This window comes from Conger conger, chromosome 4, assembly GCF_963514075.1.
Source record: "Conger conger chromosome 4, fConCon1.1, whole genome shotgun sequence".
Classification (NCBI taxonomy): Eukaryota; Metazoa; Chordata; class Actinopteri; order Anguilliformes; family Congridae; genus Conger; species Conger conger.
In genome coordinates this window covers 12,154,968-12,161,554 of record NC_083763.1, presented here as the reverse complement: position 1 = coordinate 12,161,554, position 6,587 = coordinate 12,154,968, and positions in this window count along the sequence as shown.

Sequence of the window (6,587 nt, the reverse complement as noted above, 5' to 3'; positions counted from 1 at the left end):
GAGACATGGACAAGCTCCAGAGATGAAAGGAAGCCCAGGGCTGAGGGTCTGAGGCCTTACCCCCTGCTCCCCTGAGGGGGACGGAGGGGCATGGGAACATTAAAATCAGCGGGGCCGCCACCTCTCTGGCCCGTTTAACTCCTCTTATTTACATTTATATTTTAGTCATTTGGCAGACGCTTTTAATCCAAAGCGACTTACAAGTGCATAGGTTCTACCATAAGTCAGAGCATCACATCCAGAAACTAGCAAAATACACAGGAAATGCTGTTCTAAACATAGTTGTCATCAGAAGTGCATTTTTTTGGGGGGGGGGGGGGGGTTAGACAAGGATAGGGATATCAGAAAGGAGGGGCAGGGGAAATCAGGAGGGAGGACTAAGGTAGAGTTGGAAAAGGTGGGTTTTGAGTCTGCGTCTAAATAGGGGGAGGGATTCTGCTGTTCTGACAGTGGTAGGCAAGTCATTCCACCACTGAGGAACCAGAACGGAAAACAGGCGTGAACGTGCATCTCGACCGCCAGGTGCACGTAGACAGGGAACCGTAAGGCGACCAGAGCTGGCAGACCGGAGTGGTCTAGCTGGGCAGTAGGGAGTGATCAGGGATTGTATGTAAGGTGGGGCAGTCCCCTTAGCAGCCTGAAATGCCAACACTAGGGCCTTGAAACGGATGCGTGCGGCAATAGGAAGCCAGTGGAGGCCAATGAGAAGCGGGGTGACATGAGCCGACCTGGGCTGACTGGTGATCAGGCGGATTGCAGCATTCTGGACCAGCTGGAGGGGCTTGATGGCACATGCTGGGAGACCGGCTAGGAGGGAGTTGCAGTAATCCAGGCGGGAAATGACGAGCGCCTGGACTAGGAGCTGGGTGGCTTTCTCAGTCAGGAGATGACGGATACGGCGTATATTATACAGAAAGAACCTGCAGGTTCTGGCAGTGGAGGATACTTGTGGAGCCAGGGTGAGGCAGTTATCAAGAGTCACCCCAAGATTCTTTGCCGTACGGGAGGAGGAAACTACAAAGTCCTCAACAGTCAATGAGAGGTCGATTGACGGAGAGGACTTAGCAGGGATGTAGAGAAGCTCAGTTTTGGCAAGGTTGAGCTTCAGGTGATGGGAAGTCATCCACGCAGAGATATCAGCCAAGCAGGCAGAGATCCGTGTGGTGATTTGGGTGTCGGGGGGGAAGGAAATGAAGAGTTGGGTGTCATCAGCGTAGGAATGATAAGAAAAGCCGTGGGAAGAGATAACAGAACCAAGAGGCATGGTGTATAGCGAGAAGAGGAGAAGCCCAAGAACCGAGCCCTGCGGGACTCCAGTTCGTAGGGGGTGAGGGTCGGAGACTGCGCCCCTCCAAGTCACCTGGTAGGAGTGACCAGAGAGGTAGGAGGAAAACCAAGCGAGTGCAGAACCTGTGACACCCATCCCAGACAGCGATGAGAGCAGAATCTCATGGTTGACTGTATCGAAGGCGGCTGACAGGTCGAGGAAGATGAGGACAGAGGAGAGGGATTTTGCTTTAGCATCTTGTGAGTAAACACGCCGGTGCGAATTCACTAATCTGCAGCGGCCCGGCCAGTGGCCATGGAGAGGGGCCTGTGGGCCTGTGGGCCTGCTAGACCTCACGCTCAGACAGCCAGGGGAGAACGAGCCAGGGCTTCCCCTCCTCTCCTCCCCCGCTCCTTATCTCCAAACTCTCCTCTCTCTCTCTCACCTTATCTTCCAACTCTCCTCACTCTCTCTCTCCTTATCTGCTCACTCTCCTCACTCTCTCCTTATCTCCTCACTCTCTCTCTCCTTATCCCCCAACTCTCCTCACTCTCTTTCTCTTTCCTCATCTGCTCACTCTCCTCACTCTCTCTCTCTCCTCATCTGCTCACTCTCCTCACTCTCTCTCTCCTTATCCCCCAACTCTCCTCACTCTCTTTCTCTCTCATCTGCTCACTCTCCTCACTCCCTCTCTCTCCTTAACTCCTCACTCTCTCACTCCTTATCTCCCAACTCTCCTTTCCTCTCTCTCTCTCTCTCCCTCCTGAAATAGCTCATGAGGCACGCTCTGAGAGGCGATAGTGCTACGCCGTGCTCACGTCTCCCCAAGCTCTTCTCCAGCCAGCGCACTTTCAAGCAGAGCCCGATAAAAAAAACCCATCATCAGAAACGGTCCTTTCATCGGGAAAACTGCTGGGAGCAGACGCAGTAATGCTGTGAATGCACGCCGGGACCATGCAGGGTGGAGGACGGAGGGAGTGACCAAGCCCCAGTCACCCTGGTTTCACCTCTTAAGTCTAGAAAGTTCTGGCTGTCTTTTTTCTACTTTTTCCCCCACCATCTCCCGTTTTGGTCAATCAGTTAATCTGAACTCAGGTCACCTCACGGGCCATGTGGAGTTGAGAGGGACGGGACTCTGACATACACGGTCTGTTATCCCATCCCTCTCAACATGTGTGCATGCACGCGTGTGTGCGCATGTGTGTGTTTGTGTGTGTGTGTGTGTGTGTGTGCATGCATATGTGTGTGCATGCATGCGTGCGTGTGTGCCCGTGTGTGTGTGTATGAGTATGTACAGTGTGCGTGTGTATGTACAGTGTGTGTGTGCATGTGTATGTACAGTGTGTGTGTGTGTGCATGAGTATGTGTATGTACAGTGTGTGTAGTGTGTGTGTGTATGTGTATGTGCAGTATAGTGTGTGTGTGCATGAGTATGTGCATGTACAGTGTGTGTGTATGTGTGCATGTGTATGTGTGCAGTGTGTATGTAAAGTGTGTGTGTGTAGTGTGTGTATGTGCGTGTGTAGTGTGTGTATGTGTGTGTATGTGTGCATGTGTATGTGTATATACAGTCTGTGTGTGTGTGTGTATACAGTGCGTGTGTGTGTGTGTGTATGTAGTGTGTGTGTATGTGTATATACAGTGTGTGTGTGTGTGTGTGTATGTAATGTGTGTGTGTATGTGTGTGTGTATGTACTGTGTGTGTATGTGTATATACAGTGTGTGTGTGTGTGTGTGTGCTTGTCTGAACGCCCCAGAATGGCACAGTGAGAGAGGGGTGACCTATCCCACACACAGGAAGGGCGCGAGGACCAGAAGCCATCCTTCTTCTCCACATGAAAAGAAAGGGCTGAAGGAGTGGACGTGGAACAATGTCTCCGCTCTTTTATCAGTGTGCCAGCCAGGAAAACACAGCTGCGGATACGCAGCGCAGACACAGCGGACGACAACAAGACAATCCGGCATATTTATAATAAAAAGCGTGCATTGATGATTATAATATCCATATCAATAACAATAAAGAGGATAGTCATCGGAAGTACTTATAGTTTTTGAGGCCATTTACACCTGTAGATGATGATTGGTTTGGTGACTGGAATATACTGTATATCAAGAAAGGTGTGAGTTTGTAGGTTTCTTAAATACATATCTTTGTATGTTATGCTCTTTTGTCCAACCGTGACTCTAATTATTGAACTTTATGAAATCACTTTTTTTATTTTTTCATCCTTGAAACTTTTTAGACTAACATGGCATGCAACTTTTTGGTCTTGTGCTGTATTAAAAAGAGTCAATGTGCCAATTATCTTAGGACAGTATCTTGAGATTATGCATACTAATCAAGAATCATATTAAATCTAAAATCTCTTAGAAGTATGCATAAAAGTAACGGAAAAATAACAATAAAAGTTGGGAATATACAACTAATATACAAACTTTTTTTTCAAGTTATGTGTTGTAATTGCTCTGAATATTGACTACAGAAAGCTGAATAAATTGTATATACAGTCATGTCCATAAATATTGGGACATCGACACAATTCTCATCTTTTTGGCTCTATACAACACCACAATGGATTTGAAATGAAACGAACAAGATGTGCTTTAACTGCAGACTTTCAGCTTTAATTTAAGGGTATTTACATCCAAATCAGGTGAACAGTGTAGGAATTACAACAGTTTGTATATGTGCCTCCCTTTTAAGGGACCAAAAGTAATGGGACAAACTAACAATCATAAATCAAACTTTCACTTTTTAATACTTGGTTGCAAATCCTTTGCAGTCAATTACAGCCTGAAGTCTGGAACGCATAGACATCACCAGACGCTGGGTTTCATCCCTGGTGATGCTCTGCCAGGCCTCTACTGCAACTGTCTTCAGTTCCTGCTTTTTCCCTTCAGTTTTGTCTTCAGCAAGTGAAATGCATGTTCAATCGGATTCAGGTCAGGTGATTGACTTGGCCATTGCATAACATTCCACTTCTTTGCCTTAAAAAATGATTTGGTTGCTTTTGCAGTATGCTTTGGGTCATTGGCCATCTGCACTGTGAAGCGCCGTCCAATGAGTTCTGAAGCATTTGGCTGAATATGAGCAGATAATATTGCCAGAAACACTTCAGAATTCATCCTGCTGCTTTTGTTGGCAGTCACATCATCAATAAATACAAGAGAACCAGTTCCATTGGCAGCCATACATGCCCACGCCATGACACTACGACCACCATGCTTCACTGATGAGGTGGTATGTTTTGGATCATGAGCGGTTCCTTTCCTTCTCCATACTCTTCTCTTCCCATCATTCTGGTACAAGTTGATCTTTGTCTCATCTGTCCATAGGATGTTGTTCCAGAACTGTAAAGGCGTTTTTTAGATGTTGTTTGCAAACTCTAATCTGGTCTTCCTGTTTTTGAGGCTCACCAATGGTTTACATCTTGTGGTGAACCCTCTGTATTCACTCTGGTGAAGTCTTCTCTTGATTGTTGACTTTGACACACATACACCTACCTCCTGGAGAGTGTTCTTGATCTGGCCAACTGTTGTGAAGGGGTTTTTCTTCACCAGGGAAATAATTCTTCTGTCATCCACCACAGTTGTTTTCCATGGTCTTCCAGGTCTTTTGGTGTTGCTGAGCTCAAAGCTGAAAGTCTGCAGTTAAAGCATATCTTGTTTGTTTAATTTCAAATCCATTGTGGTGGTGTATAGAGCCAAAAAGAGGAGAATTGTGTCGATGTCCCAATATTTATGGACCTGACTGTATTACATACATAGCATGTAGGGTGAAGTCAGGTCGTTTGGGACACTTCAGTTTCTGTGTCAGCCCTCACCACCAGACTCAGAAACCGCATTTTCAAAGAAGTGCCAAATTACCAGAATTCATGTCACAGAATTCACAGAAAGACACCACATGCGGCTCAAATAACCATATTGCGGGTGTTCACTTGACTAGCAGGTGTCACTGTTGAGTGATGAGACATGGGACTCTCTGCCAACTAACTTCTTATTAACCTGGGAAAACATTTTTGATTAATCCAAATATTAATTTTTTTCTCATTGATAAATGGGCAAATAGTGTCAAGGCAAACACCATACGGGCACTAGGTGAATTGTCCTGGTTCACAGTGAGATGCGTTATACGCATTCAACCATAAATATTCCAAAAAGGGTTGGGAGGAGAATCACAGCTGCCACATAAGGTTGTGTCGTAAGGGCATAAGTGGATACACAATTTGAGAGGGATTGGTATTCACATGTAAGTAAAACATTCAAGACGCATGGGACGAGACAATTTTACAGGAAACACCCGAAAGCGAGCATAGTTAACAGTAAGATAGTGAGATCAAATGTGTTGAACATTTATTGGTTCCGTCAAGAAGACGCCACATGTAAAACTACTCTCTACGATTCTCGGGAAGAGATAGCAGCATCATTTAGAGAGGGGATGCGGCATATCAATCTTGCCATTAAATGTATTGTTCTGTATTTACAGCACCAAAGAATAACACGGAAGCGAGTCTTTATCAACCCTCTCAATTGGCGCTGACTAAATGGTCCTCTGTAAGCACCGGTGATGAAGCTAATTTAGAGTTAGATTACTGAATACATTTGCTTACAAGGCTGGCCACGCGACAACTCATTCTAATTCGTGTTTTCCAAAGGGCATTTTACACAAGCTGTCCTCTTTTACGAGGGACGAACAATTACAGTCTATTACAGTTCCTCATAGATTGATTCATATAAATCTCAATCGTCTTTTGACGGTTCGCACGTTTCCCTTTTATAATGTGACTTTTTAAAAACATAGCTACCTAAAACATGCGTTTCTGGCGTGTGAGGGTTCACATTCCAGTCTTTGTGTGAAGGATCATGAAAAATGAAGTTCCTCGACCGTTAAGTGCCAAAAGTTCGCGCGAGAACACGCCCAGTCCGAGTCGTTAGGCGTGATTGGCTGATGGTGATTTTGGAACTACGAATCCGCCAAACTCAGGTTTTGAGTGGAGGTGTGGGCGACTGCTCAATAAATAAAGAGCACACCATGTAATATCGAAAAGAAAGCTACGACAGAAGGCTTAACACGATATAACCAAACCGAAGAATAGGAAAGGACGACAAACAGGCAGTGGTCCAAGAAGAGAAAGAGAGAAGACTGCGGGATAATATCGGGATTATAAACTGAAGGCATATTTTGGATGCTGTTGGACAATATCGTTCAGGGACAGGATATCTACTTTAACAGCCCTGTCAGAATGTTGGGACACGCGATTCTTGATGTGAACAATAGGTATGAGTACTCTCTAAAATAATAATAATAATAATATTATAT